The sequence below is a fragment of the Papio anubis genome, chromosome 17 (genome assembly GCF_008728515.1).
Source record: "Papio anubis isolate 15944 chromosome 17, Panubis1.0, whole genome shotgun sequence".
NCBI lineage: Eukaryota > Metazoa > Chordata > Mammalia > Primates > Cercopithecidae > Papio > Papio anubis.
Genome location: NC_044992.1, coordinates 29,013,129 through 29,033,749, shown reverse-complemented (window position 1 = coordinate 29,033,749; position 20,621 = coordinate 29,013,129). Strand labels below are relative to the sequence as shown.

General features: G+C 46.1%; 1 long non-coding RNA gene and 1 pseudogene across 2 annotated transcripts; both read right to left on the bottom strand.

The window, feature by feature from the left end:
• Positions 1-6,571: 6,571 nt before the first annotated feature.
• LOC108582668 lies at positions 6,572-7,336 on the bottom strand. Its single transcript, XR_001896404.3, has 2 exons — positions 6,958-7,336; positions 6,572-6,849 (listed from the first exon to the last, which is right to left on the bottom strand). It is a non-coding gene; the product is annotated as an uncharacterized LOC108582668 (long non-coding RNA).
• A 12,409-nt stretch (positions 7,337-19,745) lies between these two features.
• Positions 19,746-20,186, bottom strand: LOC101016275 (annotated as a pseudogene). The gene has a single exon (XR_639162.4). The product of XR_639162.4 is annotated as a 60S ribosomal protein L35 pseudogene (transcript).
• Positions 20,187-20,621: the final 435 nt, after the last annotated feature.

Sequence of the window (20,621 nt, the reverse complement as noted above, 5' to 3'; positions counted from 1 at the left end):
TCCTAGTGCTCCAAGTGATTATTTTACAATAAGCACAGTGGTGTCCAGCAGTATCTATCAAGCACAATAAATGTTGGGTGGGTGCAATTCTATTAAACCCAACTGGGCCTGGAGGAATACACAAGAAGCAAGTATTTCCTGTTTACTATTTTACTGGGGTTGGGTGGATGGTTAAGAGCTCAAGGAATTGGCACCATCTAATGGGTCTCCCTCTGGCTGCACACTGGAACTATCTGGGGTGTTTGTAAGACATACCAGTACCTGGACCTTATCCCCAGAGATGTGGAGGTCACTGGTTTGTAGTGGGAATCAGACTTGTTTTTTTGTTTTGTTTTGTTTTTCTTTTCAAGTTTTCCAGAAAACTTTTTATTTTTTATTTTTTATTTGAGGTGAAGTCTTGCTCTTGTCGCCCAGTCTGGAGTGCAATGGCATGATCCCGACTCACTGCAACCTCCGCTCCTGGGTTCAAGTGATTCTCCTGCCTCAGCCTCCTGAGTGGCTGAGATTACAGAGGCGCGCCACCACGCCCGGCTAATTTTTGTATTTTTAGTAGAGATGGGGTTTCACCATGTTAGCCAGGCTGGTCTCGGATTCCTAACCTCAGGTGATCCGCCCACCTTGGCCTCCCAAAGTGCTGGGATTACAGAAGTGAGCCACCACGCCTGGCCCAGAAAACTTTTAAATGAAGCCAGGGTTAAAATGCCTATTAGCAGAAATGGCCCAGACTGAAAAGAGGTGTGGTCTTTGAACAAGTGACTTAATTCCTCTGAGTCTCAGTTTTCTCATTGGTGAATAGGGAGAATTTAAGCAACCTGCTAGGATCCTTATAGAGAGTAAATGTAATACATGCAAAGCATTTAGCCTGTAACTAGCACTGAGTAAATGTTGTTCTTCTTCTAGACAGGAGGCTAAAGGCGTAGATTCCTACCACTCTGGAGGAGAGAATCCAGATCTGGGATGAGCGCTACAATCTGGTCATAGGGGCCAAATGTTACAGCAAAGAGAAGGTGTATGTAAGTTCTGCCAACTCCCCAGGCCTAGGTGTGAATGGGGCTTCACAGTCTTGACAAGGAAGGCAGGGCCTTGGTGAATTACAATCATCTATTATAATAGTAAGGCTCTGCCTATAAAAGTGGAAAATATAGATAGCATGGAGCAACATAAAAAAGAAAATATAGGCCTGGCGCAGTGGCTCACGCCTGTAATCCCAGCACTTTGGGAGGCCAAGGCAGGTGGATCGTGAACTCAAGGATGAAGAACATCCTGGCCAACAGGGTGAAACCCTGTCTCTACTAAAAATACAAAAATTAGCTTGGCATGGTGGCGCACACCTGTAATCCCAGCTACTCAGGAGGCTGAGGCAGGAGAATCACTTGAATCCGGGAGGTGGAGGTTGCAGTGAGCCGAGATCGCGGCACCGCACTCCAGCCTGGTGACAGAGTGAGACTCTGTCTCAAAGAAAAAAAAAGAAAATATAAACCAACTTAGCTCCAGAGAGAGCCACTATGAATATTTGATAGCATTTATTGCCAGTACTTTTCTCTCTGTAGTTTCTGCTCCCCAAAATAGGCATTATTTTGTATGTAATTTTGTAAACTGATTCTCCCCCCTAGTTTATCATTATATCAAGATCATTTTCCAATGTCATTAAGTATCTTTTGAAACACAATTTTCGGCGGCTGCATAATATTGCATTATGTCAGTGGTTCTCAAGCTTGAGTGTGCATCAGAGCCACCTGGTGAGCTCATTCAAACACAAATTTCTGGGCCCACCTCCAACATTGTTGACTCAGCAGGTCTGGGGTGGGGCTCTGAGATTCAGCATCTCTGACATGTTCCCAGGTGCTGTTGCTGGTGTTGGTCCAGGGATCACACTTTGAGAACCTCTTGTTTATAATCTGCTTCCTTGTCTGCCGCCCACTCCAAATGCAGGGGGCGGGGGGCAGGGACCATGACTTCAATTCATTGAATTCACCCTTGAATTGAATGCCCTGTGGCTAAAGCAGAGCCTGTCACATAGTGCCCTTCTGAATACAGGGTCCTGAAGCCAGCCTGCTGAGGAAGAGGAATTAGATCTACCGTCTGTGGCCCTGAGGCTGACTTGGGTCCTGTGAATGGAAGTAGTGGGGAAACTGAGTTTGGTTCTGCTGTTTCTAGCAGTCAACAACAGAACCTATGAATGCCACGTTCAGTGATGCATTCTCTGTTACCAGAGATATTTCAGCAGCAGGTGGTGTTGGCTCGGGAATTTTGCAGTATTTGAGGGTGGGTAAGAAACTCCACTGTCCACTTTAACCTTAAGTTTCTGTCAGTCTGAGTTCAGCAAAGCGAAAGAATGGTGAGCTGTTTCTGGAGAATGCATGGGAATGGGGATTGGACCCTAAAGGGTGGGCAGGATTTAGAAGGCAGACAAGGAGAAGACAACCTCCAAATAGTGTTTAGTTACTGGTGGTGGTGGGGTTGGGGGGTTGGGGAGAAGCATATGCTAATTGATGAGTTAGGTAAATCAAACTTGGTAAACCTGATTCCTAGAATTCCTATGTGTAACGCACCGCCCTTGATTTTCCAGAGAAATTTAAAAGTCAGTAGCTAGCCAAGATCAGAGCTATTTGGTGCAGAGCAGTTGCTATTGCTGCCACTTCTTCTCCCTCCCCCTACTTCCCCCTCTTCTTCCTTCTTCTGTTTAAACCATGTGAGTTTCTACTTCTACCAGGTGTTTAGTGCATTCCTGCAAAGCTGCCATTTTAATAAGAAATGGAGATTGAAATCAGATTTCACGTGAAGCCAAAATCTCTTTCTCAGCCTGTCCACTGAGGCTGATTGGTGCTTTGTTGTATTTTGTTTTGTTTTACAGACAAGGCTGAAAGGCAGGAGAGTGGGTGTCTAAAACCCAGCGTCTGTTGTTCTGTGATTTTATCACAACATACTCATTACAAAACAGCATAGAAACTCTATTTGCCATTTAGTCCAGGATAAAAATCCAGGGCTCAATTTGTTCTTTGAATAGGTGTTAGAATACACTGGAGGATTAGAGACAGTTTTTTGATGAACAATTTATTTTCAAATACATTCCAAATTTACAAGGTATCTTTATAATTACAATAGTAATTGCAACAATGAAAAGCAAGACCTGCAGTTTATTGAGTGTCTCTTATTCGCCAGACCTTAATCAGGCTGCTTTGACACACATAATCTTTGTAATCTCAGAATGACACAGTGAGGTGGGCACTATATCCTCACGTTACACACGAGGTTCAGAATTTACTTTCCTAAGGTGACATAGCTGGGTTGTTATTACATCCAGCCTTGTGTGCCTACAAGTCCTTTGCGCTTCCACTTCTGATCGGCCAAGACTGCAGTGCTTAGTTGGGTAGATTTCTTTCCCTGCTAAGCTCATTTTTGTGGTCGGGAGCTCTCTGCTGAGTCCCTTCTATATCTGTGACAGTTTCCAGCCAGAACTACCCAGTATTTTGAGGTACTTGAAACTAGATTAAAAATATATTCACTTCCTTCTGGCTGGATCAAGAAGTCAGAAAGCAATTTTCTTTTTTTTTCTTTTTATGGCACTTAGCTTTGAGTAGTTGAGTCACCTGGGGGTCTTACTGGGGCCTTGATGATGACATTGAAGGCTAGATCTAAGGATCTATGAAGCACCCCCCCCTCCACCCTGCCTTGAAAGGAGGAAGAAGAAAGTACACAACTATTTGCAGGAGGAATAGTGGAGATAGACCAGCCCAGAAACTGTATTTCAGAATAAATTCATTCCTTTGTGCTTCAAGGCCCCTCATACTGATATGATGTCACCAAAACTGCCCCAGGGTTGTGACCTGCTAGTCATGGCCCTGGGGCACATCCCTCTGCTCTCCTCAGCATACTGCCTCAGCAGAGGTAGGGTGTTAGGGGATGTGCCTACTCACCCCTTTCTCTAGACGATGAGTTCTTGGGATAGGGTAGACCAAATTTCCCCATGGAGTTTGTGGGTATCCAAGAGAAAGTGGTTGCCGGGCACAGGGAGTGGGCAGCGGGCTGGAAGAAGCCACCTTTTCAGGGTTTTGCTTGGGAACTTGGAACTGCCTGGATTAGTCACTAGGGAGAGTTTTCAAAATCTTTACAGTGTCATGATTTGTTAAATCTTGTCCACATCAGAGGACAAGATTTAAAAAAACCTGTGGTTTTTCCGAATGCCTTAGAAAGTTAGCCTCTCTGGCCAGGTGCAGTGGCTCACACCTGTAATCCCAGCACTCTGGGAGACCAAGGTGGGAGGATTGCTTGAGGTTGAGAGTTCGAGACCAGCCTGGGCAGCATAGAGAGATCTCATATCTAAAAAAATTAAAAAGGCTGGGCGCAATGATGCATGTCCATAGTCCCCACTGTTGAGGATGCCTGAGTTTGAGGCTGCTGTGAGCTATGAAGGCACCACTGCACTCCAGGCTGGGCAACAGGGCAAGATTCTGTCTCGAAAATAAATGAATAAATAAGCACATAAATAAATAAATAAAGTTAACCCCTCCTCTGTAGCCCCAGAGCTCCTGTGCATATACTTGTCTCAGGACTTCACATACTGACTGCTTCATTCGGTGAGTGCTTACTGACAGCCTACCAGGTGCTGGGCACAAGAATGAACAAAACACTCATGGTTCCTACCTCCATAGAGTTTACAGACAAGGGAGAGGCTTACAGTCGTCTGGACTGAAATGGTGCCCCCAGTACACTGTGAGATCCTTGAAGGTACAGATCGGGTTGTATTGATTGCAAATTTTCATTTATTTTATTTTAAACTTTGTTATGTAATTTACATGCCATAAAATTCACCATTTGAGAGCATACAATTCAGTGCTTTTTGTCTGTTCGCAAGGTTGTGCAGCCATCACTCCTGTCTAATTCTGGGACATTTCTTTTTTTTTTTTTTTTTTTTTTTTTTTTTTTGAGACGGAGTCTTGCTCTATCACCCAGGCTTCCGGAGTGCAGTGGCGGATCTCCAGCTCACTGCAAGCTCCGCCTCCCGGAGTTCCGCGCCATTCTCCTGCCTCAGCCTCCCGGTAGCAGGACTACGGCGCGATCATACATCGCCCGGCTAGTTTTTGTTATTTTTTAGTAGAGCGGGGTTTCACCATGTTAGCCAGGATGGTCTCGATCTCCCTGACCATTGATCCGCCGTCTCGGCCTCCCAAAGTGCTGGGATTACAGGCTTGAGCCACCGCGCCCGGCCAATTCTGGGACATTTTCATTGCCCCAGAAAGAAACCCTATAACCATGAGCAGCCGCTCCTGTTTCTCCTCCCCAGTCCCCAACAGATAAGATGGTAATCACTCATCTATTTGTTATTCTGTGGATTTGCTTTGGTTTCTTTGTAAAGTGAACCATGCAATGCATTGGTCTTTGTCTGACTTATTTTCACTTAGCATAATGTCTCCAAGCTCTTCCCTGTTATAGCATGTGTTACTACTTAATTTCTTTTCATGGCCCAATATCCCATTGAATCTATTGCACAGAGATACTACAGTTATCCATTTATCAGTTGATGATGGTTCTACTTACTTTTTTCTTTTTGAGACAGAGTCTCATTCTGTCACCAAGGTTGGAGTGCAGCGGTGCAATCATAGCTCACTGCAGCCTCTACTTCCTGGGCTCAGGTGATCCTCCCAGCTCAGCCTCCAAAGTAGTGGGGACTACAGGCACATACCACCACGCCCAGCTAATTTTTTTGTATTTTTTAGTAGACATGGGGTCTCATCATGTTGCTTAGGCTGGTCTCCAACTTCTGGGCTCAAGCGATCCACCTGCTTAGGCCTCTCATTGTTAAGATTACAGGCGTGAGCCACCACACCTGACTGGTTCTATTTACTTTTGTATTTTGTCCCTTAATATCTTTCTCCCTCCCTCTTGCCCTTCCTCCTTTCCTTCCTCTCTTCTCTACTTCTCCTTCCTTCCCTCTCTCATTCCTTCTTTCCTCTTTCAAATACTTGTTGTTCCACAGCTACCATGTTATGGACACTGTAATGAACCTTCTGATAAAGGTTCCAGACTAAAGAAAACAAAGTTTTAAACAAGTTTTAAATAAATGCTTTATTTTAAAATAGTTTTAGGTTTACAGAAAAGGGCCGGGCAAGGTGGCTGACGCCTGTAATCCCTGCACTTTGGGAGGCCGAGGTGGGCGGATCAACTGAGGTCAGGAGTTCGAGACCAGCCTGGCCAACAGAGTGAAACCCCGTCCCTACTAAAAATACAAAAATTAGCCAGGGGTGGTGGTGGGCACCTGTAATCCCAGCTACTTGGGAGACTGAGGCAAGAGAATCACTTGAACCTGGGAAGTGGAGGTTGCAGTGAGCTGAGATTTTGCCACTGCACTTCAGCCTGGGCGACAAGAATGAAACTCTGTCTCATTTAAAAAAAAAAAAAAGATTTACAGAAAAGATGCAACGGTAGTACAGAGTTTGTGTCTCTCACACCCAGTTTCCCCTATTGTTAACATTTTACATTACTCTAGACAAGTTCAGGGTGGTGTGGCCATAGACTTACATTACTGTAGTCCATTCGTTGCAACTAAGGAGGCAGCATTGTTACACTACTGTTAACTAAACTGTATACTTTATTCACATTCCACTAATTTTCCAATGACCTTTTCCTATTCCCGGATCCCATCCAGGATCCATCCACATTGCAATTAATCATCGTGTCTCTTTAGCTCTCCAGTCCGTGACAGTTTCTCAGGCTTTCCTTGGCTTTGGTGACCGTGACAGTTTTGAGGAGTAGGAGTGAAGTTCTTTGTAGAACATCCCTCATTTTGGGTTGGTCTGATGTTTTTCTCCTGGTTAGGCTGGGGTTACAGTTTTCTGGGGGAGGATCATCCTAGAGGTGAATAAAGGCACCATTTAAAAATTGCTGTGAGGTGCTCTGAACTAAGAAGTGAGACCAAATCTACCAGGTCTATTCAGAAAAAAATCAGAGAAATCTTACATTCGAGGTCTTTAAATGGTAGTGGTGTGGTATAGAAGGATTCCTTGGAAATTTTTTCCTAAGGAAGTTGTTTGTTGCCTATCATCATGGTGGTGACTAAATGAGCCTTTATCTGACATATAGACAAGATTTGACATTTGTTCTTTTCCTCCCCATTGGCTCTAGAGTGTGGCCTTGGGTGAGTCAAACCTTCTTCCTTGGCCTCTATAGAATTAGGAAGTTGGAACTAATGACCTTAGAGAACTCTTCCCACTGTGACAGCTTATGCTCTAAGAGGTGGCCCATAATATCCCTCAACATCGTTGAATTCCAAAGTTGGACTCCCCTCTGCTCCTCTGTCAGTCCAGGCTGTTTGTATTCAGGTGACTTGTGGCCCTAGGGACATGGCCCACCCCAACTCCCTTTTCAAAGCCTTCCTTGCAGACAAACACACACACACACACACACACACACACACACACACACACATACACACACACACAAGCCCTAGATATTTGCAGCATGGATCTCCACTTTGAGGGACTCAGTGAACATTCCAGGGCAGCAGTGCCCAGAGCCAGACCCCTGCCCTGGCCATCCCTGCCGCCCTGCTGACACAGCACAAGAGCCGGCATGGCCAGGGTCACAGGCAGACCTACACGCCACACCATGCTGGAGGCTCTTTCACCCCAAGGGGCTGTTTTGGTTCAGCAGCTCCCGTGGCTTGAATAAGTTAATCACTGATGACAAGAGATTAATTTATAACTGGACAGCAGACAAGATAGTTCGGGCTTTGGCGGGGTGGCACTGAACTGTGGCGTGGGGCATTGCTCAGAAGACACCTGGGTCTGCAGCTTGGTGCAGAGGCTGGGAACTTCAGATCCTCACTGGTTCCCCAGAGGCCACTTGGTCCAAAGAGAGGAACCACGTGCTGAGGACTTCTGCTTCCTCTCTCCAGCGTATTTACTTGCAGAAAACATGTCCAGGCAACAGACAGGCCTGTTAGAAAAGTCCAGTTAAGAGAGAGCACCAGCATGTCAACCCAGCCCAGGCCCGTTGGAGGAAGAGGGAGAGGGGTGGGGAGAGAGGAAGTCATGGAAAGATATGGAAGGATGGATGGGAGCCTGGGATTCCTACAGCCTGAGTCACCCAGCTTGTGGATTCTCCCGCTCCACCTTAGGCAGGGCTCAAGCAGGTCTCTGAGGATCTGCCCTCCCATCCCACATTGTCGTTTCCAATGTTAGCTTCCTCATTCTGGGTTAAAAAAAAAAAAAAAAAAAAAAAGATGGAAGTGCGGCATGATGCGTAGGCTTCTCTAGGGCCTGATCTTCATGCTCCAGATACTGCTTTTATATCAAGTAAAATGACCCCTCTCTGCCACACTGGAGATGCGTGGCTGTAGATACTGACTTTAGGGGCTACAGTTTTTGCCAGCTTCAGCAGTCTCCTATATTCAGCCAGGACAGTTTGGAGTTCTTAAATCAGGCCTATTTATCAAAGAAGTCCCTGGCAATACTTCCCTGATGGCCATGGGACCCCAGGAGTCCACAATCTAACTAGAGGAAGAACATGAGAAAGAGGGAGAAGGGAAATGGGACTGAAAATAGGATGGAAGCCCGCATGAGAAATGGGGGTGCAGAGGAACTCCTCTGGGGGCTGCCAAAATGTGGGCTTCCTGCCTAAAAGGGCTCTGGGAGCCCAGTGGAGTGGTGGGTGACTTAAGCTTGATTGTCCCCCAGGAGTGGATTCTTGTCATTTGGATTCAACCCTGCTGCCCTGGCCCCATTTGTTCACACCACCTGCACCAATGTCTCTGTCTTTATGTCCTTCCTTGACCCAGAATGCCCTTCCCAGCCATCAAGACCTGGCTGGGACTTCATTTGCGCTGGAAAGCCTTCCACAGATCTTTATGTGGGACCTCAGGATCCTTCTCTTTGATCCCTGTGCTTCTTTGTATCTATTGCAACAGTATCTGTTGGTTCTGATAGGCAGATTAGTATCACCTGGGGGACCTTGTTAAATACACAAATCGTAGCCCTGAATCACAATGTCTTGGGGTGGGTTTTGGGAAGCTGTTTTCATTGGTCTTCATATGTGTTTTGAATGCCTGGCCAGGGTTGGATATGTCTTTTCTGGACTGTGTCTCCTGGGGGTGGCCACAGAACTTATATCATGGTGACCACATGTCACTGTGCCCAGACAACCTCCTAGGCCTGGCAAAAAGGCAGGCAGAGTGCAAGGCTCACATCCTTTAATTCACATCATTTTAATTCATTCATAGTTCCTGCTTCATGCCCCAGACACTATGCTGGGTTCTGGGGGTACAAGAGCAAAACCCAACAGAGTTTGCCTTCACATGGCTTCTAGTCTAATGGGGGGAGAATAGAGGTGACTCAAATTCCCAACGCCCACATAATTACAAAGTGCAGCTTGAGTGTTAAAAAGGAAAAACAAAGGTGCTCAGAGAACCTGCAACGGGGACTCTAATGTAGGCTGGGAGATCAGGGAAGGCTGAGCAGAGCCCCAAAGGAGGGGCAGTAAAGGAGGGGAGGGGCTGGAAACAGTCTCTTACTGGAGTCTTCTCAGAACCATGTTCATGTAGGCCAGCTGGGAGGCATTAGGGTGTAAGCTCCTCTACAGACACCCAAGATGGTTTCCCAAGCTTCTCCTCACGCCTGCCCCGCCACCCAGCCTTCACTTCCGCTTTCCTGCCATCTGCTCTTGCTGTGAGCCTTTGGGAGCTGATGTGTTTGTTAACAAAGGAAAAACCCATTTTTCCATGCCGGGTGGCTGCCTGCTAGCATATACGGTGCCTCTATTCAATTACCAAAAGGTGCCCCTCCATTTGAACTGACGTAACCTTGCACTGGGCACATGACTTGGCCAGTGGAGCTCAGACTGGATTCAAGCCGCTACTCATGCCTCCGCTACCCTCTCTTGGCCCAGTGCCCTTGCGCAGTGAACAACTTGGACAACCTTCTGTAGTGGCCCTGCTGCAGTCTCCTCTTAGGCAGAAAGTTCTGGCTTCTTGGCTCACCCTCACAGCTAGAAGATTCCTTTATCCCAGAAGGAGATAATTACATCTTCTATGGGCATAAATCTGTTTGGGCATTTAGAGAAGAATTTATATGTATTTTCTGAAGGACTGGGTGTTTTTCTGATCTAAATTGAAATGATGATTCTTTTAAATATGATCCAAGAGAGTCCTTTCATATGGTAATTCACACACACTCTGGCTGATAAGCCCTAGACTTGGCAAACGGTTCAAAGCAGAAATTGGGTTCAGATGAGGCGCAGGGATGTTTTTGATCTGATTTTCTTCTAGCCGCTGACATTGGGAGAATGTTGGCCTCTGAGTGGCAGTGGGCCCCAAAAAGCCTGGTAAAGTAAGATCCTTTTTTTCTTTTTCTTCTTTTTATTTTTAATTTTTGAGACAGAGTCTTGCCCTGTCGTCCAGGCTGGAGTACAATGGCATGATCTCAGCTCACTGCAACCTCTGCCTCCCGGGTGCAAGTGATTCTCCTGCCTCAGCCTTCTGAGTAGCTGGGATTACAGGTGCACACCACCATGCTTGGCTGTTTTTTTCTTTTTTCTTTTTTTTTTTTTTTTTGTATCTTTAGTAGAGACGGGATTTCACCATGTTGGTCAGGCTGGTCTCGAACTCCTGACCTCCTGATCCACCCGCCTCGGCCTCCCAAAGTGTTGGGATTACAGGCTTGAGCCATCATGCCGGGCCAAAATAAGATCTTTTTAAAGAAAGTCTGAAATGCCTAGAAAGGGTAGAGGAGTCCTTGCTACACTTGGCTTTAGAAAAAGAAGCCTTTTCTGGGAGAAGATAACTCGCATCACACACTAAGCAAGTCAGACGATCTGAGCTGGAGTGGCCCTTGACAGGTACCTCATCTAGATCCTTCTTTTTATCCTTGGGAAAACTGAGGCTCAGAGAGAGGAAGTGGATTGGCTTAGGTCCCACAGTGAGTGGCAGAGCCAGGATACACCTGACAGGTGCTTGTTCTGCACCTGAACCTTGAGAGTTACTGTTCCCCCCCAGAGTGGTGCCAGCAGGGTCTGCTATGAGGATGGTGCAAGCTCAAAGGGTGACTGTGTGTGGGAATGGTGAGAAGGGGACACCATCTAGGACCAGAAATCATGGTGTCTCCCCAAGCCCCGTGTGGCCCCTCCTCTTCCAGATACAGAAAGCTGCTTCTGCTACTTAAGCAGGTTAGGGACAGGCATCATCTTCAAGAGGTGACGCTAGGAATGGAGTGAGAACTGGGAATGGTGGAAGCAGAAGGACAGAAGCTGATCTTATGGACACAGAAGAGTACATAAGTGAATCACAGGCCGCATCACAGTCTCATCAGTGATGACAATAATTGGTTTTGGGCTGGGGGAGGATTGATTGTCAAAGTGACATCCTCTTTTACGTGCCATTATTTTTCCATGTCTGACATCTGAAAAAGCACTTTCAGTTGTAAGGATAAGATGAGCTCACGGGTGCTCAGGAAATGGCAGCATCTCTTGAGAGATTCTGTTAAGGAAAGTAGGGGAGGAAGGGAACTAGATATAAGTCTTCTCCTTTAATACTTTCAGGAGGTATGGTTCTCCTTATCTCACAGATAAGGAAACAGGGTCAATTTCCTGCCCAAGGTCACATAGCCCAAATGCAACGAAGCTCAGCTCTTCTGGGGCTGGGCCATTCCCCACACTTTACCTTGCAGTGCCATGCTAGCTTCTCTTAGACTTACCTTTAATTTCCATTAGTTTCAGCTGACTCATCCTTTCCTCCCAGGCCCTGCCCTCCCTCCTCAGAGGACCTGGGGCAGACATGATGATCCCTGAATTCAGGTGCATGGAATAAGAGTGTGGCGCCTTGCCTGTGCGCTCGGACTTCGGGAGGCAAGTGTGTTGGTGGTTTAAGCATTTGAAAATGCTGGAAATGAGAGTCTTTTTCCAAATCTGTGAGATCAGGGGATATTCTGAGACAACACCCAGGGTTGGTTGTTTGTTTTTAACTCTAAGACCATCCTGTTTTCCATAGACCTGAGCACCATCAGCAAGCCAGGACTCTCTTCTGATCCATACTCCAAAGTCAGCATAAACATCTCCAGCCAAAGCTGTTCCTTGTTCTGTCAGTAACACAGTTCCCGAGGAGACCAGGGCCTCTTTCCTTCCCTTGTCTCCTGGCTGCTCCGCTTCTGGTGACAAAACAGGGGCAGCGTCAAATGAAGACCATCATCTTTTGTGAAACTGTCCTACAGACTAGGCAACTGTGAATTTTTCATCAATCCTGATTTCTCTAATGAGTTGCAACATGATCTAACTCCAACATGCAAAATTCAACATTTCCATTCCCTGTTTTTGTTAAGGGTGCAGGTAAATATGAAAAGGCAAATTTCAAAGGTGAACTTTCCTATCTCTGAAGGGCACATGCAGGAGCCTGAACCCAGCTGGGAGCCAGGAGACGTGCATTTTGGTCCTGACTCCCTCCCTGCTGCCTGTGTGCTCCTGGGCAAGTTGCTTTAACCGTTTTGGGTTTACATGCTTGCTAAGGACTCTTTCGGCGCAAATATTTTATAATTATAAACACGGAGAAAATTTTCTCAATAATGTAATTCCTTTGTAATGATACATTTCACACATGCATCATGGCCTATGATACCTGGTGAGTTTAGAATTTTCTCTTGATTGGAACAGGGATGGGTGTTTAAAACAAAAGACCTGAGTCCTTTCCACCTGTGGCCCTGAGTCTGTGGGTTTGGTAAGTCAATTAGGTTGGAGAGTCACAAGCAGTTTACCCTGTAAAAATACTTCCCATTTGTTTAAAATCAAATCCTCAAGATGGAGTGGTATTTCCAAACTCCAGTGAGTTGGAGCCTCAGAACTAGAGAACTGGATCACGGAGTTAGTCCAGCACATACTTCCGCTTTGCTATACCTTCCGTTTTTGTCTTGTACCACTTGGTAGTGAAATATCTGTTCTGGGTCTTTCCAAAGACAACCACATCCAGGTGGGGAGAAGGCTGCCCTTCGGGGTGCTGGAAGGGTGGGGTGGCATGATTCAGATCAACGGGGCTGACTTTCCACTGTTTCACCTCACTTGCACTGTAGAGACCAGTTCTGGGACTCCTCAGTTGACAGATATGGAGACCCAGAGTCAAGGAATGATGGTCCCCTAGGACCCCTGGGGAATTTCACACAACCAGAGTCAGCACCTCGCTGCCATCAGCCTAAGGCTGTGTCACTCAAGAGGGCTTCCTCTCCAGATGAATAAAAGCTGATTTGAAACGTAAAAGAGTCTAAAAAACATACCATTACCTTAAGAACAACTTTAACACGTGTAGATAGAGACTCAAAGATTTTTATTTCTATTTTCAGTCAAACATATCAAAACCCGGCATGTTTTCAAACACCACGACCGACACTTGATTTGTGTTTCCTGAAGCCACCCCGGTGAGCCACTATGAAATAAATTAAAAAGAATGGTCAAGGCTGAATGCACACTGAGGTTTCCATGTGCTCAGCTCAGCAGATTCAGGTATGACCCCTACAGAGCTTGGACTCTGAACTGGCACTGACATTCTCTACGCTCAGCGACCATTTCACACAATGAATTCATCTGTGTAATTGTGCCTAGCTGTCCCTAGATTAACTCCATGTTTGCATGAAGATCAAAATGCTTACTTTTCAAAGTTTGGTTTTCTTGATTTCTGTCTTATCTGGGGAGGCATTCATGCTTGGAATTTCCTGGGCTTTTCTTTTTTAAATCTCATGGAGAGATTGAGAGTGTTAAGGGGGCAAGAGTAGGGGGCAGGGGCAGGGAAGCTTGCTTTTTATTGTTCTTTTTTTGAAACAACAATTGGCAATTTTTCTTCACTGTTTTGGTGTTCTCTTGTTAAAGGCAACCCAGACCTCAGAGTAATAGCATTCTTGCTTTGCCCCCACCCCTAAATCCTACCTTAGTCAGAACATGAGCTAGAATTTGGCATCATTAAAAAAAAATTCGGCCGAGGCGGGTAGATCATGAGGTCAGCAGTTCGAGACCAGTCTGGCCGACATAGTGAAATCCCGTCTCTATTAAAAATACAAAAACTAGCCAGGTGTGGTGGCGGGCACCTGTAGTCCCAGCTACTTGGGAGGCTGAAGCTGGAGAATCGCTTGAACCCAGGAGGCAGATGTTGCAGTGAGCCGAGATCGTGCCATTGCACTCCAGCCCGGGCGACAAGCGAGACTTCGTCTCAAAAATATTCGGTTGGGCTGTCAGTTACATAAAGAGTGCACATCTGAAGTACCTACCTTGATAACTACTTATGTCTGCTTTGCTTATACCTTCCGTTTTTGTCTAGTACCCCTTGGTGATGAGGTATCTGTTCTGGGTCTTTTCAAGGCCAACCACATCTGAGTGGGAAGAAGGCCGACATTCAGGGTGCTGGTAAAAGTGGGGCGGCATGATTCAAATCCACAGGGCTGACTTCCACTGTTTCACCTCACTTGCGCTGTAGCGGCCAGTTCTGGGAGAAATATTGGAAGGCACGCCGCACCTTTCTTCACAATGGGATCAGCAGGTGAAAGCAAGACGTTTGAATGGAGTGGAGTGTTTCACTTAATCATTAGCACTGCTGACATCGATGGAAACCAAACAATGCGTATCGTCGGCATGGGCACCTACGGTGAGTGGAAAGGAGGCCAGGTTCTTAGTAAGCTTTATGATGAGGTAGGGGACAGATGGGCTTCAAAACGGAGCCGAGGAAGCAGTGTGGCTTGTATTTCAGCTGCAGCGTACAATTGTGTTTGTGGTCGAAGAATCCAAACCGTGCCAGCTATTTCAAAACAACATCAGGAGGGCAGAAGTGTGTTTTCCAGCATCCCTAGTGGGTGCCAGGAGACAGCCTTGAGAACAAACACATCTTTTCTCGCAAGAGGAAGCCAACTATTTACTTATGCAAGTAATACTATAAAAAGGCATTTGAGTTGCAGCTCCTGAGCTTTGGACCGACCCCTAGACTTGTTTCAAAAGGCTCTTTCTGGAGGAAGAAAAGTCCTGAGGTTCTCAGGTCAAGCCCTGGCTCCAACAACAACTTAAATCCAGTAAGAGCCTCCTTTGCCTATAGGTTGAACCAGCCCAGGCAAACACCATTAAGACAGCTTCCAAACAAAGATGACAATATTACCATTTCAGCCTGAACCTGGTTGCAAAATTCATTTTGTGAAATGTTAAAAGTTGGACAAGCAGAACTGTAGCATGAATGGGACCCTAACTAAAATCCATGCATTCAACTCATTCGTTCAACAAATATTGAGTGGGATGTGCCAATATCTATCGACTGGGAATGGGTAGTATGACTCCCTGGCATCATTAAAGGTGAATGTAAATGCAAGAGCAACTGGTATGGTTGTGCTTTCTTCACAAATTTGGTTCAGCTACACAGGGTCAGGTGCTAAGGAAGCAAGAGAGTTGGATTTAACCAGGGCTGTGGTTTTGGAAAAGCAACATGAAATGAAGGAAGAGAGAGTTGAGGATATGGAAGGAAGTGATGGAGATGAATAATTATGGGACTGAAAAGTGAATTTTATTTTATGTTTTTGAGACAGGGTCTCTCTCTCTCTGTCATCCAGGCTAGAGTGCAGTAGCGGAAATATGGCTCACTGCAGCCTTGACCTCCTGGGCTCAGGTGATCCTCCCACCTCAGCCTCCTGAGTAGCTGGGACCACAGGTGCGTGCCACCACTCCTGGCTAATTTTCGTGTATTTTGTAGAGATGGATTTTCATCACATTGCCCAGGCTGGTCTTGAACTCCTGGGCTCAAGTGATCCTCCCTCCTTGGCCTCCCAAAGTGCTGGGATTACAGGTGTGAGCCATTGTGCCCAGCCTGGCCTCTGATGTTATTAATTGTTTCTGATCCTGCATTTAGAAAGGGATTCCAAAGCAGGCGAACCTCTCACACTAAAAGCGACCAGTCATCTTTCGTTCTGAGCAAATTTCAGATGGAGTGTAGTGGAAAGATGATGTTGGACTGGCAGTTGGGGACCTGGATTCTAACCCAGCTCTGTCACTGTTCATCAGTTCCCTTCCTCCTTTCAGGCCTCAGCGTCCTCCTCTGTGTAATGAGTGACATTTAAGTTCACTAAGCTCTAATCTGGCTTCTACCGTTTCCCTGCACAGGTGGCATCTTTTTGCCCTCTTTGACTTGCCTGGCCTGTTTCAGACTCAGGACTGGCACAACATTGGCAAGTTTATGGTTTTACAAACCCTGAAGCATGATTTGCAATAAATGATGAAGACATTAAAAATACTGCATGCAAATACCATGGTCTTGAACAAGGACAGGACTTTGGAATTGTAAGAGGAGCCGGCCGGGCGCGGTGGCTCAAGCCTGTAATCCCAGCACTTTGGGAGGCCGAGACGGGCGGATCACGAGGTCAGGAGATCGAGACCATCCTGGCTAACACGGTGAAACCCCGTCTCTACTAAAAAATACAAAAAACTAGCCAGGCGAGGCGGCGGGGGCCTGTAGTCCCAGCTACTTGGGAGGCTGAGGCAGGAGAATGGCGTGAACCCGGGAGTGGAGAAGTTGCACTGAGCTGAGATCCAAACACCTGTCCTTGAGTTTGAAACCAGCTGGGTAAGTGACTGGCAGACTCTGGGAGACTCACTGGTGCTGGGGACACTGAACGGCACTCTCCCCAGGTGTCGTATCCTAGGCAGTTTGGGTGGTAGGTGGGCAAATTGTCAAAAATAAATCAAAATCTCTAGTGAGAAAATCTTTTTCATTGTCTTTCGATCTTCCCGAATCCTTTGAGGGGTCTGTTGCTAGGTTAGGCTTACTCCCAAACCCTTGTAAATATGTCCTTCCTCCCTGAAAACACTGTCCCTTGGCCCCTGCTTTTATTAAACAGAGCAAAAACAGGTCTCAAGCTCAGAAGGTTTACCAGTATAGAGTTTAATGATATTGTTTTGTTTTATTGCATTTCTTTTTGTGATCACTTTCCATTAATGGCAAGTGACATTTTTTTTCCATTTAGAGTGATATAAAATTTTTCTTAAAATACAGGTATTCAAGTTAAAAAAACTGAGTTGATTTCTATGAAAAATGGTGTAGGTGCTACACAGATATGACACTATGGGACAGATGGTTCCTGGAGTTTGGGAAACGCTGATGGGCGGCGTTCCCTAACCTGGCACTGCTTAGATAGGGGAGATACCTCTGAACACAGTCGTGTTTGTAATGCCATTTAGATCTACTGGTTCCAATAACTCATGGGTCTTTTTTTCTTTTTAAATAAATAATTACCTTTTCTTGATCACTGTTGTATAAAACTTGGAAATACAGAAAAACATGTAGAATAAAGAGAGAAAATATATAAAATTATATAGAATAGAATGAAAAATCACTCATCATCTCTCCACTCAGAAATAACCACTCCTAATATATTAGTAAATTTACTACGAGTGCACCAACATAGCTGTTATTATAGTGTATACATTTTACTTTTGTAGCCTGTTTTATTTCCTTAACCTTATAGTGTAAGCATGTTCCATATCATTCAAAATTCTTAATAAACATCAGTCTAAATGGCTGTAAGATATTTAATGTAGAGAGGTCTCATAATGGATGTAATCATTCCCTAGCTGTTGGACATTTGACTATTCTCCAAATGTTGGGTTGTTTCTGGTTCTGCCTATTATCATGCTGTGATGAATATATTTTTGTTTGTTTGTTTAACAGACAGGGTCTCACTCTGTTGCCTGGGCTGGAGTGCAGTGATGTGATCCTAGCTCACTGCGGCCTCGAACTCCTGGGCTCAAGCAATCTTCTTGTCTCGTCCTCCCAAAGCACCAGAATTACAGGTGTGAGCCATGGCACCTGGCCTGAATATCTTTATGCACATCTCTTTGTCTTTATTTTAGATGGTTTCCTTGCAGTCATTTCAGAAGTGGCATTCCCAAATGGGAAGATTTTTAAGGCTTTTGGGATACATATTGCTATACCTTTTTTTTTTTTTTTGAGACGGAGTCTTGCTCTGTCGCCCAGGATGGACTGCAGTGGCGCAATCTCGGCTCACTGCAAACTCCGCCTCCCGGGTTCACACCATTCTCCTGCCTATGTATATGGGACTACAGGTGCCTGCCACTGTGCCCGGCTAATTTTTTGTACTTTTAGTAGAGACGGGGTTTCACGGTGTTAGCCTGGATTGTCTCGATCTCCTGACCTCGTGATCCGCCCCCCTTGGCCTCCCAAAGTGCTGGGATTACAGGTATGAGCCACCACGCTCGGCCTAGACTTTTTTTTAGAAGGATGAGATATGAATGTATTCAGATCCCCTGAACCTACATGATAGGACATACCCTAATTTGTGTGTGTAGGGTGGTGTTGTCACTAGAAAGAGCTCAGACTCTGGTACTTTGGGCAAGTTACCCAACTTCACCAATTCCTATTGGTGCAGGTCTGAGTAATCACTTCCCAGAAATCCAAGAGTGACTGTTCTACAGAGCGAGGCTTATGAGTGCTCATATTTTAGCTTTAAATGTACAGATGTGGGCTGGGCATGGTGGCTCATGACTGTAATCCCAGCACTTTGGGAGACTGAGGCAGGTGGATCACTTGAGGTAAGGGGTTCAAGACCAGCCTGGCCAACAATGGTAAAAACCCATATCTGCTAAGAAAATATAAATGTTAGCTGGGCATGGTGGTGGGTGCCTGCAGTCTCAGCTACTTGGGAGGCTGAGGCAGGAGAATCACTTGAACCCGGGAGGCAGTGCTTTCAGTGAGCCGAGATCATGCCACTGCACTCCAGCCTGGGCGACAGAGCGAGGCTCCAAAGTACAGATGTCATTAACTTCAGTTTGTGTTATTTCTCTTTCATGAAAAGGGCTCAACAAAAATATTTGGGAAAACTACTTGTCTCAACAGCCTAAAATGCTTTTTTGTAGCAGAGGTAGGAAAGGTTTGACTAAGCATCCCTGACATTAGGAAGAAATGCAACAGGGGCTCACGCTTCCTGGTGTCCAGGATGCACGTGCCAGGAGCCAAGCAGAGGGCCTGGTGTTGAGCATTTCTAATCTTCCCAAGCAGCTTTCCCCACGGTGGGTTATACAGAACATTGGTTCTGCAGGATGCTAACAGGTATTCCTTGCAAAAACAATTCTGGTGCTTGGAAAAAACTGAGTTAATGAAAGTGGAACCCATTCTTTGTTATTTGAGAATTCCCAAGACGAGGATATGATATTGAGCATTTGCCAAACTCACTTGACAATAAAACCCCTTTCCATCTCATAGGATTGATGTGCCAAAGACCAGACTTTGAGAGTCACTGCTCACAACAAGACTGCAGTATAATATTTCTCTTTGTATCTCACAAACAGGAAAGCTGAGGTCAGGTAAATTGACCAAGATGGCAAAACCTAGTGACTCAAGGACTCAGAGTCAGAACCCAGAGCCACCTGACCTTAAACTCATGTTCTGTTCCACTCTCCCCCGGAAATGGGCTCAGATTGTGGGGTGCCCCTGACCCAAGTGTTGAGTGCCTGACGCTACAGGGCAAATATGAAATCAAGATCAGAGCTTGAATAGAGAATCCCAAACTGAGTGTGTTGATCCTGGAGACTGGGCCACGCTGGAAACTGACGCAGGGTGAATAAGCCAAGGAAATGAGCAGCCTGGAAGCTGAGCATGAGGAAAGCGGTTGGGATAAATTTCGGGGACTGCATGAACTGCTGTGTCATGGAATCAGCTAGCTTATGAGGGAACAGGATTCATCTCTTGTACCTGGGGTGAGGTGGAGAGAGGAGGAGGAACAATATTCTTTTTTTTTTTTTTTTCTCAGCCAGCTGTGCTTTATTGACAATGCACCACTCAGGCCTCAATCACAAGACTTCCGCAGTGGGTACTTCCGCTCCTTGCGCTGCTGCTTCTTGGTCTTCAGGTTCTCCTCGTGCTTGTTGAGCCGGCGGCGCATGGCGCGTGTCTTCTTAGGCCGCAGGTCCAGGGGCTTGTACTTCTTGCCCTTGTAGAATTTTCTGAGGTTTTCTTTCTGAGTCTGGTTAATGACTGTGAGAACACGGGCGATGGATTTGCGGACGACTCGTATCTTAGAGAGCTTGGAGGCCGCACCGCCCGTCACTTTGGCGACGCGCAGCTGGGGCAGTTCCACCTTCAGGTCGTCCAGCTGTTTCAGCAGCTCCTCCTCCTTCTTCCCGCGAAGATCTCGAGCCTTGATCTTGGCCATTGCTGCACAGACCGCCGATCTTCTATTTGAGGGCTGCCCAAGACTCTCCTCTTACTGCCTTGCAGTTCTTGACTATGTTAATTCTCCAATGCCTCCCACAACAAGTCAAGTATTCCTTTGTCTCCTGTTGTCCTCAAAGCCTCAGCTGGGCTGTTTGCTGCTAGGGCTCCGCTTTTCAACAGCTTTATACCCTCTCCATGTGCATGATTCTGGCTTCAGGGGTGTGGAAGAAATGGATTCTGATAACGCAATAGTATAATATCTAAAGCACTGCCGGTCCATGTACTCGACAAAGATTCATGTCCCAGGGGCTGGTCTAGGCACCACGGACACATTAGTGAGCCATCCGGACACACATTCCCAGCCTCATGTCATGGCCCTTCGCCGAGGGACAGATGATAAGCCGGATAAGGAAGTCAAATGTTAGACAGTGATCCGCAATAAGGAGAAAAGGGGGAG